Here is an 18,241-nt window from a genome sequence, read left to right on the forward strand (position 1 = left end):
TTAACGGATGCTGTGGTGGGTATGAATACCTTGATAGTTGGTACCCAAACACTGAGAAGTAGTTGAGGAATATGCTGTGGGGAAACTATATCCTCGTTGTTAAAACCGTCCAGCAAGTCTTATTCTATTTTCACAAAAAAAAAAGATAAAATAAGTAATATATAATAAATAAATAAATATATATATATATATATACAAATATGTAAATTTATTATATAAATAACATTATTCTAAAAATAATATCACTATATGCTATAAGTATATATAGTGTTTAATATCGTATCAAAGAAAGTCGTACCGTAAGGAGATAATCCTAAAAGGATGGGTAGGCATGATAAAATTATAAAATTATTTAATATGATATGTCCTATAAAATTTTATGTCATATAATGTCAAATTATTTTATATTAATTTAATTATGTAGTATATAATATTAAAATAATATTTTTAATAAAAGTATCTTATAATTTTTTTTAAAAGCTTTTATTAAAGAATATTATATTCGTTTAAATCTATTAAATTATATTATTTAAATTGTACTACATTTTTTTATTGTATTGTATGGATTATAGATTATTATTATTTACCTGTCTACCTCATACAACGTACCATGCATATTCAACGTACCAACCAGTAAAGTTCCGTACGGTTGAAGAATAACTACTAATATAATTTACATTAATTAGAGTTTAACCGCTAATTATGTATGCCAAAAAAATTATTAGAAGAATAAAACTTACTTAGAGCATCTTTATAATCATTTTTTTAATGACTTGCTTAAAAAAATATTATTTTAATGTGTCATATGATTTTTGAGTTGTTTAAAATTAAAAATAATTACTTAAATAAGTAATTGTGAGTTGTTTAATTTTGTATTAAATATAAGAAAGATAAATAAAATATTTACGAGTTAGGCAACTTATTAATAGAAATATCCATCAAATAAAAAATTAATTGAATTGTCTATTATTAACGTGATATAATTGGATTGCTTCTATAATAGCAATGGAGATGCTCCTAATATTTTTATCTAAAAAAAAGGTCTTAGACTATCGAGTGAGAGAGATAGTCTTGTGCACACCCAAAAATAATGATAATAATAATGAGAAGGCCAAAATATTGAGGGAGAAGTAGTAGAGTACCAATTGAAAAATTTAGAATGAATAATATGTAGTGAGTCAACAGAAATTAATCTGCATATGACTGCAATCTAGCTACTAACTCATTGATAGCCGTTAAAAAAAAAAGACCATTGCTATAAGAGTTTGAATAAGAAAAATATGAACTATATATTGACTTGCATGCAATCAAGTTGTAGCTGCGATGACTTTTGCAATAGATAATAATCTCACGAAGTCCTTAAAATATATGATGGAAAAAATCTGTTGCAAATGACCACAGGAAAGCATTGGGTAGAAAATGAAAATGATTATTTATATATAAACCATACTCTCTCTATGTTCATATATAAAGCAAAAAATAATAATCTTGTATCTTGAATTTAAATATAAATAAATCTAACTAATTTTATGTTATTCTTCATTTAATTCTATTTTCAATATTATTGATAATAATAAGTTCCAAATGAAAAGTATTTTAGAAATAATATTATTATTTTTTATTTGAGATTAGAAAATTAAACGATATCAACTAATTTTCTTAATTAATGTAAAAAAAATTATTTTTGCTTATAAATAAATTCAAAGGGAGTAATATATATATGTCTTTATGAAAATTTTCTAAATAAATAGTTAAATAACAACAATGGTGTATATAAGTATTACACATAAATCTATATTTTTTTAAAAATATTTTAGAATATAATTTTTTTAAAAAGAAAAAAGAAAAATTACAATGTTTTGGTTTAAACTTTAATTTTCATCAATTCATATACTTGATTTTGGTCAGTTTTTTTTACCATTTTTCTACTCCATTAGTGTTCTAGATTAATTGTTTTGAATAATGAGTATGTATACTTTTTGAAATAAAATATCAAAATATAAAAAAAAACACATAAATTTAAAAAATATAAATATAAGTATCATTTTGTTTAAGAAGCAATTTAATTTATGCTAAGGACCAAAATGAATGGTCCAGTCATCAAATATCTCAAAACGCGGTTTCTACTATTTACGTTTGCTTATATCACTTTTCTTTGTCAGAATGAAAAGCACAAATTAAAAATTTGTCTTTTCCCAAACAACTTTGAAATCCTTATGTTGTCACACACTCAGTTTTGGCATATACTAAATTGACATAGAAATCAAACCTCATTTTCTGAACTTACGCCATAATCCATATGTGTAACATAAGTTAAACTCGATCCAAACAGGTCAAAACAAAAGACAAACAAAAATGAAAAAGATTTCTTCGATGCCGACTGTAAGTTATATCGAATCAAGCTATTAAAATTTTAACGATACATAAAAAAAAATATTTGTGTTACTACTCAATGGTATTTGAATTCATGATTTTATATATTGAAATTTAACCTAAATCTAAAACAATGATTATTCTGCAATATCCTTTTGGTATGGTTAATTAGCATAAAAAGCCTGTAATGGAAATAGAAATAATTAAAACTAAATTATACATCATTTTTGTCACAAAACTGTGTACATAAAATGTTAGATTATTTTAATGAATTGATTGTGATTAATATATATACACAATACATCATCAGTTAAACTTTCATCATTAAATTAATTTTAACGTCTCCCAACATGATTTTTTTACAAGATTTAACCAAACAGAAAAATGTATTTAAAATATTACGGTTGCTGTTCATTTCAAGTGAATAATCAATTTTAAGTTATACAATTTAAAATGTTCAAATTAAGTTAAGAAAAAAGTGTTAATCATACGATTACAATTTATGATAAATTTATTAACTTTTAAAATAATAATTATCTTAAAAATAATGTTAACGGTGATTATAATTTATGATTAGATAATACCATCAAAATATTTTACATTGTTAGTATATAGATATTCAACTCTTAAGTTAATGCGTTGAAATTTCATTTAACAAATTAATTTTAGTTTTTTTTAGTAAGGCAACGTGCTGAATTTGAAGTTATTCAACATTGTTTTTAACCGGTAGGAATTTAATCCTAAGCTAGCTTAATGTAATTTTCTAACCAACATCAAAATATTTAAATTTAATTAAATTGTTTCTGTTGAATTAGTTGACTTGTTGGAAAACTTTACACATAGAAAAGATATATGGTTTGGTTAGCACAAGAAAAAGGTTCTCTTTTTATGTATAAAACAACGTAACATAATACTTGGATATAGAAAGGTATTGCGTAGTCGAACTCTATTTGCTGAGTGAATCACCAACTTAATCGTATAGAAAATAGAAAGAAAAAAAAAATATATATATATAGCCAAACCAAATTAGAAGAACCAAATATTTTAAAATTATCAAGTACTAACTAATGTAGGATTGGTCTCTTAACTTTGTATCTTTTGTTTGGTAATTTGCTCCCATCTTGTGACAAATTACAAACTTTCCTATTAATTCATATACATTTTTTACCGTAAAAAAATATTAATACAAAATTATTTTAATTTAAATAGAGGTATCAGATTTAAATCCTGAGTACATAATCTCATTCGACTTGATTAGAATAATCTGTGAAAAATACTTATGATATAAATAAAAAATATTTTAAGATTGTTGATTTCACGCCTTTTTTGTGTAAGAATAAGGAAAAAGGAGCTTTTGAAAATCAAAGATAAAGGCTTGTGTATATGCACATTAATCATGTGATGATCTTTGAATTATATACTCCAATCGAAAGGTAAGTTGACATAGAAATCTTTGGTTTGGTTTAGTATAAAAAAAAGAAGAAGAAGAAATCTTTGGTACATATTCCGGAAAAATTAAAAATATATCTGTATTTTTAAATATATATAAAAGATTTCAGACCTATATTTCGTATTTGACCATCATCAAATTCTAATTGAATTTTAGAACCCTACACCCAACTCTAATTTATTATACTACCTTCATAATATATTTTACATTATAATTTGTTTGTTAATATGCTATAATTTATTTCTTATATATTCTGTTAAGTGAATGCCCGTATGATTATCTCTCTCTGAATATAAATGAAAAATATTTATTAAAATTTATATAAAAATATATATTATCTCAATAGATTAAAATATATATGAACTATAAATGCCAATGGCCTAGGTTGACTGACCTTCTACAGTTCTACGCAATTGCATGACACAATTTAAGTATTGATATATCTCTTTGACAGGTAATATAAAGTATTTATTTAAATTCCCCAATCCCCGTCCGAGTTGTTTGGATTTAACTTATTATGCAAAGTCTTAAAATGAAATAAGTTTCTCCTCACTCCAGAGATTACGCTAGCCATGACAACATACCAATCCAAATTGGAAAAATAATTAATCAACTTAGTCAAACAAAAAGTCGTAAAATTAGTTTGTATTATGAGTTATAACTGGTTTGTTTTCCTAATTTTTACTTAAAATAACTTTTTTAATAAAAAAATCTAGAGTTAAATTAAAGTGTTTTTTATAAAAAAAAAAAAAATTGATGTGCATGACATATTCAGCATAAATTAAAGGATAAATAGTCATTTTTATCATTAAATGTGTAAAGTACTAATAAATTTGTCATTGAAAGATGAAAATTCAAATTTTAATTCCTAAAAATAAAAAAAGTGCGATAAATTCATTCATCTGTTAACTTCTGCCTGTTACCGTTAATGAAAGAATTCACGTGACAGAGGTGGACAAAAATGTCACAAAAATTATTGCTAGTAATTGTTGTTCTCATATTAGAAATTTTAGAGCAACAGAGAAATTATGTTTATTAACCAGCATTATGCTTATTATTATCTTTGTTTTAACTTATTCTTGTTTCACTATTTTTTTAAGTATTTATTGTAATGTTATACTTACACTGATAAAAAAAAATGAATATTAAATTATATTTTATTCTTAAATAAAATGAAATTTGAAGTTTGATAAATTATTCTAATGAAAACTTATTAACATTTTGATTCATTAATGAAAACTTACTAACATTTTTATTCAATGAAAATTTATTGACATTTTGGTTCAATCTATTCGGCAACCATGTTAGTAATGATTTTTGTGATATTTTCGTTTTTGTGTCATGTAGACTCTTTGATTAACAGCAACATACGGATGAATTTATCACATTTTTTTCACTTTTAGAAACTAAATTTTGAATTTTCATCTTTCGACAATAGATTTATCAGCACTTTACACATTCAAAGATGAAAATATATAGTTATTTATCCTAAATTAAATTTTAAGTAAAATAAATTTTGATATATAATTAAATTTGAATAATTCAACGTGCTTAAGATTTGCGTTTAAATTAATTTAAACTTCATATTTTATATCATTTTTAATTTTAATAATAATATACTAAGCATCTAAAAATTATTTCCCTAAAATCAAAGGATACATTAAAAGTTGTCTCACTTATGAAAAAAAACAGTTTCCATTTGTATATTGTCATTTTTTTACATAAAAATTTAAGAGAAATGAATGACACCTCATTTTAAGGCAAAACATATCTTCAAACTCATAAAACACTTAAAAAAAGAATATACACTTATTTCATCTTAAACATCAAGTTAAAATTGAACATGCTACCCTTATTAGATTAGAAACTGTACCTTACTCTACTTCAACAATTAATCCCTTGGGATTTGTATATATGTTGATTCAAAAATCGACATCCCTTCACTCCTTCGAAGGAGTTGGCCCACCCTTTATGTGATAATAATGCTTGCAGTGATAAAGTTTTCACGAGTAGACAAATTGCCACAAATATATATATATATATATATATATATATATATATATATATATATATATATATGTCATAAATTCATTCATTATATCTAGGTTTGCTACTTAAACGTGCTCGGTTGTATAAGCGACAGGACGTTACACGTATCTTTCATAAAAAGACATTAAGGCCTTGTTTTAGTATTGAAAAAACGCGACAAAGAAGAATGCATGTCCCACGTAAGTTTGGTTCCATCCAATTTTGGAAGCAAAGGAAGAAAATGTGTTACATATCATTATTTATTTAATTATTTACGCAATCAAACAAGGAGTAAAACTCCTCTACCAAACAAGATGAAAAATCAACTCACTTTTACTCCTTCTACATGCAAAAATATGAGGTACTTTTCTGTTGAGGTGTGGCAATATGTGCGTAGACGGGGTACCAGTAATAACACTCCAATTAATGCTCAAGTCAAAGAGAATTTTAGGGCTCAAGAGTCAAGAGTATAATTAAATTAGGTTTAATTTATCTGCTGTTTAGTGTGTCCCTTTATATTACCATTGTTTGTATATGTATGTTTTCCTGGGGTTGAACGTGTTTCTCCTTTTTAGGAGATATAAATGTTATTGGTTTTATTAACAGGCAAATACTAACCTAAAGCACTTGTTAAGCTCTTAAAGAACTAAAAATAAAAAATGTTTTTTTTATTGAGACATACGCTTTCATAAATTTTTTACTCTCCTATGCGATTCCTATAATAAATATCTTCTTTTTTCAATATTTCTTGCCCTAAAGATACTAAGCTCTTTCCAACCAATTCAATGTAGATTTATTTTCTTGTCTTTTCGTCCCCACCAAAAGTTTGCCATTAATGTATCCACACTACAAGTTGCTCAAGGAGTCTTATAGCAACGTATTACATACGTTGGGGATGGTTTGGTACTTTGGTCTATTGATTATTTATCAAAACTTTTAGTATTTGCTTTTTCACTTTCATCATAAACACATTAAAAGTAAATCCTTCTCACCTAGTATCATTATTGATGTTTCACGTGAATCGTACTCTCTGAAACTTCTTAGTTAAAAGGAATATGGGAGGACATAATAATTGACAAATAAATTCATTTTCTAAACTTATGAGAGTTTGATCTCAAAAACTTGTGTGAATAGAAAAATACTTGTTGAGACAAACTAGTTGCTTAAATGAATTTTATTACCTTAAAAAATAGTCTTATAAAGGTTAGAGTGAGAATTTCCCGAGTTAATAATAAAATAAAATCTTAGAATGAGAATATTTTGTTATAGTTGTTGGGTATCTTTTTATAATGATTTAAATATACTTTTATCTTTATAATTTAATATTTTATTTTTTATTTTTTGTCTTATTTATTTTTTTTACTTTTAGTCCTTACAAATTATATTTATTTTATTTGTAGTCCTTAAAACATTTTAGATAATATTTTGAGCTGTAAAAAATATTATTTAAAATATTATATAAATGAAAAATACAATAAACATAATTTATAAAGAATAAAAACAAAAAAAATATAAAAATAAAAAATAAATTAATAATAAATTATAAGGACTAAAAAAATATTTTAGCCTTCAATAATTTCTTATGAAATATGAAGACTTCAGTTAAAAGGTAAGTCACAATTTGTGTTTACTTTAATCACCTGATTTTATTTAGATAAATTAGACTATGATACCAAAAATCAAGACAGATTGAATTCATAATTTCAGTCGGGATGCATTTATTAATTACTCCCGCCATTTCTTTTTAAGTGTTACATTTAAAAAAAAAATCCTTTTTATCTGTCCGTTTTAGATTTCAAGCTAATATTATTTTTTTTCTCAATTATACTCTTGTATCCTTTAATTATTTTATAAATTTTCCATAAAATTAGATAATAAATAATTGAAAAAATAAAAAAGGATGTATTTATTACTTATTGACCAAAAGAATATGAATTGTTACGTTTAGAGAAATTCCAATACTTTGTATCTACTCACAGAACGTTTTAGTATTTCAAGAGATGGCCACGGTCCTTCAATATAAATTTGAGAGTTTTTAGTGGAAAGTAAATAACCATAAATTTTAGCATTTCAAGAGAGAAAAAGACCATTGAAAACTTTAAACGTGGGAGAAAAAATTGATGGCAGTTAATTTGGAGAATTTTGTGAAAACAAATCATTTAAAAGGAGTAAAGTAAGAAATATATTAACAAAATCACTTAAAATCAGAAAAATTAATAATTTTCTTGGTTATCTCAATTTAAGCTAAAACGACACCTAAAAAGAAATGGAATTAGTAATTGTTATCAATCAATTTAAAAATAAGCGTGGAAATTGTGTTGATAGACGACATCATCAGCAGAGGAATATGCCAAGGAATATCATATGAATGTCACTGTGGTACGTCGTGGAAGAAATTTAGGAGACAAGGGGGAAAGAAAATTCGTTAGTTTGTTAATTTAGAAGTATTATTAAAAAATGTATATATAAATTGAGATTGTCAGATTGATAACTATCAGAGATATAAATATTAAAAAGAGAAAAGGGTTAAAAAATCTTACAATGACACATGATCATTAAACTCTATTAAAAAATCATGTGTAAAATTAATTAACGATATTAACAAAATGATGACGGAGGAAGATGATAGTATTAGTTTATTAATTTCTTTGACTTTCTATTCATGATAAATATATGATGTCAGTTTAAATTATAAATCATTCTATTATAAAAAAAACATAAATCATTCCTTAGATAGTTTATAATATTTTCATAATTTTTAGTTAGAAAATGATGTATTTATTTTAAGAATGAGTTTTGTTTAACTTATTTCTATTCAATAGTTTTTTTTTATAGACATTAAGTTCTATTTATTTATAATAGATTTTTTAAAGTATAACTTACAATATTATATTTTTTTTATCTGTAAGATAGATCTAAAAAATTTAAAATAACTTACACAGTGTGCTGAACAAAATATATGAAAAGGAGGTAGTATCACATACTTATAAATGTTTAATTTATTTAAAGTTTGACATATATTTTCTTCAAAAAAAAATGTTTGACATATATAATTATCAAAATGATATAACAAAATTCAAAGGTGGAGTTTATTAAATTTTCATATTCTAAAAAAGCCATTAATTAGTGTAAATTCAAAACACAGTCCTAGTAAATCTTTACTTATTTTTTCTGGGTTTGATAATTTATTTTAGTCATACCTTAAACTTCTTATCTTCAAGAAATAATTACAATGGCGATTATATACGTTAAAGAACAAATGCACTATGTTTGGGAGGGGAAATTCCACTCCAACAAAATGAAAAGTTCCCCGCTACTAAACAAGGACTACCTAAGCGTTCATATTGGGCCAAAACCCAAGAGGCTTTATTCTCGTAACCCAAATTAGCTATCAAGTTCAAATGTATTATTAGGATAAAAAAGAAACATTCACTTTCATGATTGAATTTGTTAGGTATTGATAATTAGGTCCTGGAAAATTAAAAATTTATTTTTAAATGTGTAAAAAATAGATAAATTAGTTCTACCTTTTAGTTTTTTCTATTTCAAATTATCGTGTTACATAATATTTCTGATAATAATGATGGTGATGACGTGATAGATAATTGTCACGTGTCATCATCTATATAATCTATATAGTTGTTATGAGTTATTTACATAATTGTCATCATTAAAAAGTTAATTTTTTAATTTGATTTTTAAACTTGATAATTTATTGTAATTTTAGTCGTTGAATTTAATCATTTACTAACATTTTAATCCATGAAATTAACTATATATTATCCTTTTAGTCTCTGAAAGTATTTTTAAATTTATAATTAAATCTCATGCTACATATAAATTACTATTAGCATAATAATAATAATAACTGACATTAATTTACACTGATAACAATTATTTATAGTGATGAAAATTAAATAAAAAATATTTGTCAAGTACAAAAATAAAAAAGTTATATATTTATTTTAAATCACTATTTTATAGTCATAAATGAAACACCAGTATGACTTAATTGAAAATAAATAAACTTATGAAAATTAAATTAGTTTTCCAAAAGAATCAAATTAAAAATGCATATTATCTAAATATATAGATACTAACAAATAATTTATTTTAAAACTCAATATATTTATTAAATCAAGGAGAAATTAAAAGAAATAGATACAAAATGAATTATTTTATTTGATCAAAATTTAAGAGAATTTAGATATTTTCAGTTTTTCACCTTTTATTGTATTTTATTTTATTTTGTATACTTCAACATGACTAATGGATAAACTATATTTTATGCTCAATTTTGTAGGTCATATATATTATATATTCCTACACATGACAAAAGATAACTACTTTCTCCATTGAGAATATAATGAGTGAACTATATTTTCAACTTATAATGGGTTATGTTTTCTAACTGTTGAATAATAATGTGAAACCCGCAAAGATTGAAAAAAAGTAATAGGGTTAAGATCTACTACACTTTCCTCATCAAAAGGTTATATAAGAAATGGTTCTAAAACTTTTTATTTTTCTTCATTTTATGCTGTCAAGTTTTTTTAAACTGTCAGACATTATTCCATAAAATTGGTTCACTAATTAATTAATCTAACATTCTACACATATTAATAGCATATAAGATAATAACTTGATTTGAGTAGAAGATTTGGTTTGGAACCTTATAAAATGTTTTTAGTAATGTCTTAGATTTAGCACTTATCACGTTAATAATTTCATGCAACATGACACTTAATTGAAAAATTAAAAGTGTTTTTAGAAACCAAAATGAAAGTATCATTTAGCTTAGGGATCAAAATGTCAATAAGTGATTAAGTTTATGGACTAAAACGACAGTAAGTTGATAAGAGTTTAGAGATCAAATTAAAGAGTCAAATTTTTGCCATCGTCGGTTACTACATCATCACCAGAGGTATAAAATAGATATGATCATTTGAGTTAACGAAAAAAAACTTAACAGTATAATAAATTTGTCATACTTTTTATATATTCGTGGATAAAAAATTTAATTTTTTATCTTTGAGGGATCTAATTCAGTGGCTAATAAATTCAAATACAAAAGTGAGTATCTATTTTAACATTTTGATTAATATGCATATTTAGTGGGAATGATCAATATCATGTAAGTGAGTTTAGTTGTGTTTTTAACTTTTACAATTCAGAATCATGTTTGACAAGTGGACACTGGTTCTGTAACTAATAACTTATTTTTCTTTTTCCTTATTTTTATTTTTATTGTGGAATACTGAATGCAGTCCCTTTCATACGGGATAATAATGAATTTATGAAACTAATTAAAAAGTATCTGCTTTAAACTCATTTGATAAAATCAAGATGATAGAAGATTAGAAAAGGGTAGTCAGCTCTGGTCGTATCTTCGTCCACATGAAATTTGACCACATTTGTGTTATTTGAATGACTGAGAGTCAAATTTAAAATTTTAATATCATCTTTATTGGGAGTGTTATTTGAATGACTAAGTTCAAAATTTTGGTTTTTATCTCATGGTAATTGAGCCTGTCAAAAAGAAAAATCTCATGGCATTGAATTTAATATAATAAATGATGTTATTCATTAGTCATTTGGTATTGGGTTTAATACCAAATATGGTAATTGGGTCCGTCAAAAAGAAATCATATGGTATTGGGTTTAATACCAAAATTGATGTTATTCATTAGTCATTTGACATTGGGTTATTTATTTATTATTTTTTTAAAAATTTGCAAAATGAATATTATTAATAAGCAATGGGTATAAGGGATACCCAACCACTTACAGACTTTGTGATAAGAAAAAAGAAATATCCACCAATTGGTTACTAAGCATTAAATGAACAAGCTACATTAAATACTAAATAACCAATCACAACACGTTAACCAGCATGAATGATACATTACTTGCTGAAAAACTGCATGTAAATGCATACATATAGCTCCACAATTGTTGCTATTCTCTTCCTTAAATTTCCCAACAATTATTTCACCTTGATGAAGCTAAGTATCCATTTCCGTAGCCCTTCCAACATCTCTAGAGATACACTTACAAAGAATAACTAAAGTCAATAGGCTAGTCAACTAACTCCACAAAATGAAGAGAATATTCACTGCAGTGGTTATGATATATATATTTATACCAATGAAGATAGAATATTAAATAACTACAATACATGAAACTTCCTATTACCCAGAACAATAATACCCAGACCAAGCAAATTCTCTTCCTTACATTATATATCCTTCACTTTCTCCCCCTGCTACATCGTCTAGCAATGAAAATATAAAAGCTAATAGCACCCGTAGATCCTTGGCACAACAACTTTTCATCCCCTAATACAAAAAACTCACTCCATCACCTTTCACCATGCATGCAAGATGCAGGGTCTCTTGTCCAAAAAATGAAACATATTCAAAATGTTCAGGATTTTATTAAACATTCTAGTGCAATTAAAATTTTAGAATGTGCCAAATAATTTTTTGAAATCAAAATTTTAAATGTGATGTAAAAAGAATAATACTGAAAAAAGAAAACATGTGATACAAAATGTTATTTCACAAGCCTAATGTTCAAACCCAGTAGAGTAGCCCACCCAAGCCTTTTTCTTTGCCAAGTGGGCCGTTTAAGCCTATAGTTTGACAATAAAGGAAATACCCTACAGCGCCTATACAAATCAATCGTGCTAATGAATAATTAATGATTCATTTTTGGTAGAAAATGTTTGAGAAAAAAATGACCGAAAATGTTGAGAAAAGAAATTGAGTTAGAAACTGGAAAATTCACCATCAAGTGATTTGATTTTTTTTTAAAGAGAAAATTATATAGATTACCCTGTTCACCAGGACGGATCCAAAAATCTTATAAAGGGGGAGCTGTAATTTTTTTTCTTTATAATTGTTTAAATTTATAATTTAAAAAAATAGTATTTTTACACATAAAATTGAAATTAATTTTTATATTAAATATAATAACCTTAATTGTTATCATAATAACAATAAATACACAACTAATTTTATCCAATTTTATACTAATTATCACTTTCATCATTATAGTAAAATAACCAGCACAACTAATTTTATACAATTTTATACTGATTAATCTTAACCAATATTATAATAACAACACACAAAATTAATTTTATATTAATTAACTTAAAAATATATATTATATACATGAAAAGTTTTAAAGGAGGAAGGTTCGGACCCTGTCCGCCCTCCTCTAAATCCATCCCTACCCGTTAACTTTGCTTTTCATGGGAATTATAATTTCTTTTCTTCTTTTTATTCTTACAAAAATTGGTAGAACAGAATTAGGTTGTTGTTTTTGTTCTAAATAAATTCTTAGAAAAATTAGGTTGTTGTTTGGTTTGACTTGCATGTGAAGCATATGAGCACACCTAATTAAGCTTGCTCCTTATAAATTATAATGATATGATAAATTTCCACTTCAGACTTGGTTGATATTAATATGAGTTTTGTTGACTAATACCTTTGGTTAAAGAATTAAAAAAAAGTATTTATCGTAGAGATCATAGAAAAATATAAAAAAAATTATAAATAACATAAATTTACATATTCTAAAAAAAATTCTCTTTTTAATTTGTAATTAATATCTTAAGGAGATTTACCTTAATATATTATATTGTCGTGGTTGGACACTCTTATCATAGTAGGGCAGTGGCTACTTCCAGAGGGAGAATATCCTGGAGGGTTTAAATCTTAGGTGAACACTCTTATCAAAGCTAAATGCAAATATCTGGAGCACCTCATCATGCTATGTGGGTACTTTAGACAAGAGTAACTATAGAATGGTCCATTTGTAAAGTTATCATGATGGCAGATTTTAATTAGCCAGTGAATTATTTTAATATTTAGTTAATTTTTTTAAAAAAGTGTATAACATTAATTATAGCTAATAATTCACCTTTATATTATAAATGAAATTCTCATTTTTGAACGAGATTTTTAGAAATAGTTTTTTTTTTTACTAAACTGCATCAGTTCTCTTAAACTAAATATTTAACTTATTTTTGTTTGTAATTTTGTACTATTTTAAAATATTATTTCTTAATTTTAATTTTAATCTGATTTAAATTTTAAATCTTGATATGTTGCATTAAATTAAAGATACCATCCTGTTTTAAGTAAAGACAATTTTAAAATTATTGTAATTTTAGTCAATTTTAATTTGAATTTAATTTTTAAATATATCAATAAAGATAATGTGTCTTAATTTTAATAAATTTTCTTCATCAGTTTTTTTTTATCAATTTTAAAAAATTATCTCTTTAATTTATTCGCATTTAATATAATATAATAATTGTTATTACAAATGAAAATATCTACTATTTGCTTTAATTTATTTTTATTTATATATTTTATTTAAATTTAAAAGCACCCCGAGAATGCATGCTAGAGACTGTTAATTTATTCATTACTATGGTGATCTAGGGTTACCTTATACATTTTCCATTATTCAGTGGCTTCGAATAGTGTGAAAATCCACATGTAAAGAAATGGTTACTTTTTTTCTTATGTGAAAATATTTCCACCATTTTCTATTCTTGCAAACATTGCCTGAATACCTAAATTCTGGAGATAATTAAACTCTAGAAGACAAATAAAACAGAGGGAAGGATATAAAGCCAATAAGGGTTTCGGACACTAAATAAAGTAATTAAGATAAGATAAGATGTGTGTCGGCAATGAAATTCTAAAATGAGCATATACCACCTAATTAAATTTCTATATGTTATGCTCGGTCTAATCATTATTATCATAGAAACTAAAAATAATAATTCAAGAAAAAGGAAATAGTAAATTATTATAAAAAAGTATAGTTATCAGCACCACGAGCCATTAGGAAAATTCTGAAGGTCCTTTTTTAATTTCTTAATCAAGGTGAACACATCCATAGTGACGTTTCTTCAAGAAATTTCAAAAGTAAGCAAACTACCCAACTCCAATTGGATAAAATAAACCAATAAAGCATCTCCACATTTTATACTCATCGAAATTCTATTGAATAATTAGTCGATAGAAAGTTGTTTAGTGCACAATGTCCGTGTTTATACTTTATCATAATATCACCATTTTATAAAGTATTTTGTCTTATTGTGGGATTATAATATGGACGAAATTGAACAACTCTAACTTGTCAAAAATGAAGTGATTAACAATTGTTTTCGGCTATGTTTGTGTTGTATTAGTCTCAATTTATTATGTAAAATTAACGGACGAGGTTAACTCCTAATAATTCTGAAAAATTCCTCTAATAATCAGACCATGTTTCCATGTAATATAAACAGAAGGTTTCCATGTAATATAAACAGAAGGTTTCCATGTATTTTACGTTGGAAGCGTCACTTACAAGGACTCTACTAAGGTTAACTTAATAGGTGCCAAAATTAAGGGGTAAAGCCGTGTTTAGAAGTTTTTTTGGCCTAAGGCAAATACACACAATAAATAGTTAACACGCATACACTAATATATATATATATATATATATATATATATATATATATATATATATATATATATATATATATATATATATATATATATATGAACGAGAGAATAACGTAATAGAGAATGAGAACACATTTGTTAAATAATGATACCGTGAATAAGAGAGAAACAGTGAGAAAAAGTGTTGGGTGAATCATGAATGACGAGAATGAAGGATGCAAGAAGAGTATCTATTGTTCGAGAATGAAGGATGCAAGAAGAGTATCTATTGTTCGAGAATGAAAGATGCTAATTGAAAATGTGGTATTGTTTGAGAATGAAAAGGTTCTAGATGGGGTTGCAACTGGGATCCCGATGAAACAGCAGAAAAAAAAATGTAAAAATCAGAAGAATTGTCACCATAATTTATTAAAACAATTATGGAAAAACTTTTAAAATGATTTTTGAAATCAACAAATGAGTTCGATAATCAATTATATGTATGAAAAATATTAGCACCCTACTGTCCTAAGATAGTTATCTCTAGTTAATTAAACAAGTTATTTATAACTTTTAAAATATTTATCACATTTAAAACTAATTTTAAAAAATATTTGTGTATTTATTTTATTTCTGACAAAACTCAAATTCTATTTTATTATTATGGAAAAAGGATTATTATTTTTTTAGCTCAACAGGAGTGATTCATTATTCCTGCATATCTTTAGATGTAATGAAAAAATGAGACATAATTCTTTTTGTAAAAAATGTTTGTATGTTGATATTTTTATATTTTGAATTTTGTTATTAGTTTTTATGTATCTTTAATTTATGAAATTTTAATTATCTTAGCAAATTAATTTGATTTAATATTGCTAATTTAGAGAAAAGTTTTGAAACATCAAAACGTCACATCTTTAAAACCTCAAGATCAAGAAGATATCACCTCCGATTAATCCTTTACCTAATTATCATTTTGTTATTGTTATGATTGAAATTGATCAAGAAAGAAATTTGACTAGATCATGTCATCACAACTTGTATTCTCAAAATTTCAAAAAGATAAAAAAGATGTACATTCAATGAACCTCCTTTTTCACCTTGATCATTTCATTATCTATTCTATGTGTCCACTTTGTTTGAAAGCACGTATATAATTCTTTAAACAAAAGATTTTCTTAAATAAACCTATATCCTTAATTACCTTTATTTATTCCCGTAAACAAATCTAACTAAAGTTGATGATTCATGATGTTTGCAAACTAACTAAAAAAGTAAAAAGTTGAGATATGCATAAATACGTAAGTTGGATTGAAACCAAAAACCCAAGATAGAAAAGAAGTGGGCTAAGCCCAAACGCATGCAGCAACGTGAAGGAGGCTATTGTTTCCTGCACCTATCAAGTTGCTTCCAACACCTCCTTTATGGCTTCCGAGATAGTCAAGGGTGCAGGAAGTAACAGCCCGTGAAGGAAGATACCACCTAACATGAGGAAAAACTACCACAGAACCCAACAAGTGAAGCATCAGAACAGTGCTCATAGCTGTAAACGTGAATCTTGTTCCGGGGCCGTGATACTTCTCCGTTGCTTAAGTTGCGGGTGTCACTTTAGCTTATGGGTATGTGAAAATGGTGTACGTGGTGGCTTTGGGGTTTGCTGCATGGGTCATGTGTAGTTTTTGCTTCTGGTTTTGGTGTCTCAGGATGGTCATGGTGTCTTTGTGCCTGTTGTAAGCGTCTCTGGAAGCACTTCTAGCAGAAGAAAAATATAAAATGAAATTTTTCATAAGCTAAAATAATTTAGTTATCCATTCGTTAATTTGTAGATATTCTTTCATCTTTTGGAGAAGTTATACTAGAAAATTTTTACAAATAAAAAGTGTATGCATATGTGTTGTGTGTGAGTGAATTTGTGAGAAAGAGTGATGGTGAGAGTGAAAAATGCTGATGGTTCCAATTACAAAAGAGCATGCACTTGTGCTATATACCACCCCTTTTATACAGTACAGAAACCTTTCTCTCTTATTATTACCAAAACCCTTTTCTTTTTGTTATGGCAAGTCTTTATAGCAATGCTGGTTGTTATGGAGTGGTGCCAAAACTTGTGAACAAATGAGTTGTTGGAAGTAGTGGTTGAGGGATGCTACCATAAGACAGAATGATCGAGCAGAAGCAAAGTGGAGCTGGTGTAGTGCAACGGTGGTGATAAAGGCTGCATGTTTGGATATAGAAAATATTTTCTAGTACAATAGATATTGAAAGTATTTTCTCTATCTTTTTTGTTATTTGAAGTTACAAATAATTAAGAATGTCAATCTTGGTATTAAAAAAATGTCATTGCCTTATATTATATCAACTGCCCTAAACTGCCTTAGTTAACTAATATTTGTACACTTATGGATTCTTGTAATAAATAAAGTTTTTGTAAAGTGTAAACTATACATTAGCATTATTTTAAAATTTTAATAACAACAATGATAGAAAAAAAAATAGTAGAACATAAATAAACATCAAGCAGAAAAGATAGTTATATCTCAAGGTGACAACTCTCTTGATAGACATATATAATCCATAAATATATATAGTTTCCAATAAAATTTAAGTAATAATGTTATAGAATATGTTTGAGAATGTGTTATAGTAGTATTCCTCTCAAATTATTTATTTATAATATTTTTATAACAAAAGTAACTTTACTCTTTAGTGATGTATTTTCTTCTCTCATATTTTTGTTGCTCTTTCATATTATTTGGCCCTATTTTTTTTATAGTGCAACAATGATTTCTACAAGCAACTATTCCTTTTATTTTCTACCACGTCAATTTGCACTAGTTGTGTGACTTATTTTGCTACCATTTCTTATTAAAAAAATTGTAGGATTAGAAACCATTACAATAGTAGTTCTAAAAAAATTTGCTGCTTCCCAAGTCTGATATCT

The sequence above is a fragment of the Glycine soja genome, chromosome 18 (genome assembly GCF_004193775.1).
Source record: "Glycine soja cultivar W05 chromosome 18, ASM419377v2, whole genome shotgun sequence".
Classification (NCBI taxonomy): Eukaryota; Viridiplantae; Streptophyta; class Magnoliopsida; order Fabales; family Fabaceae; genus Glycine; species Glycine soja.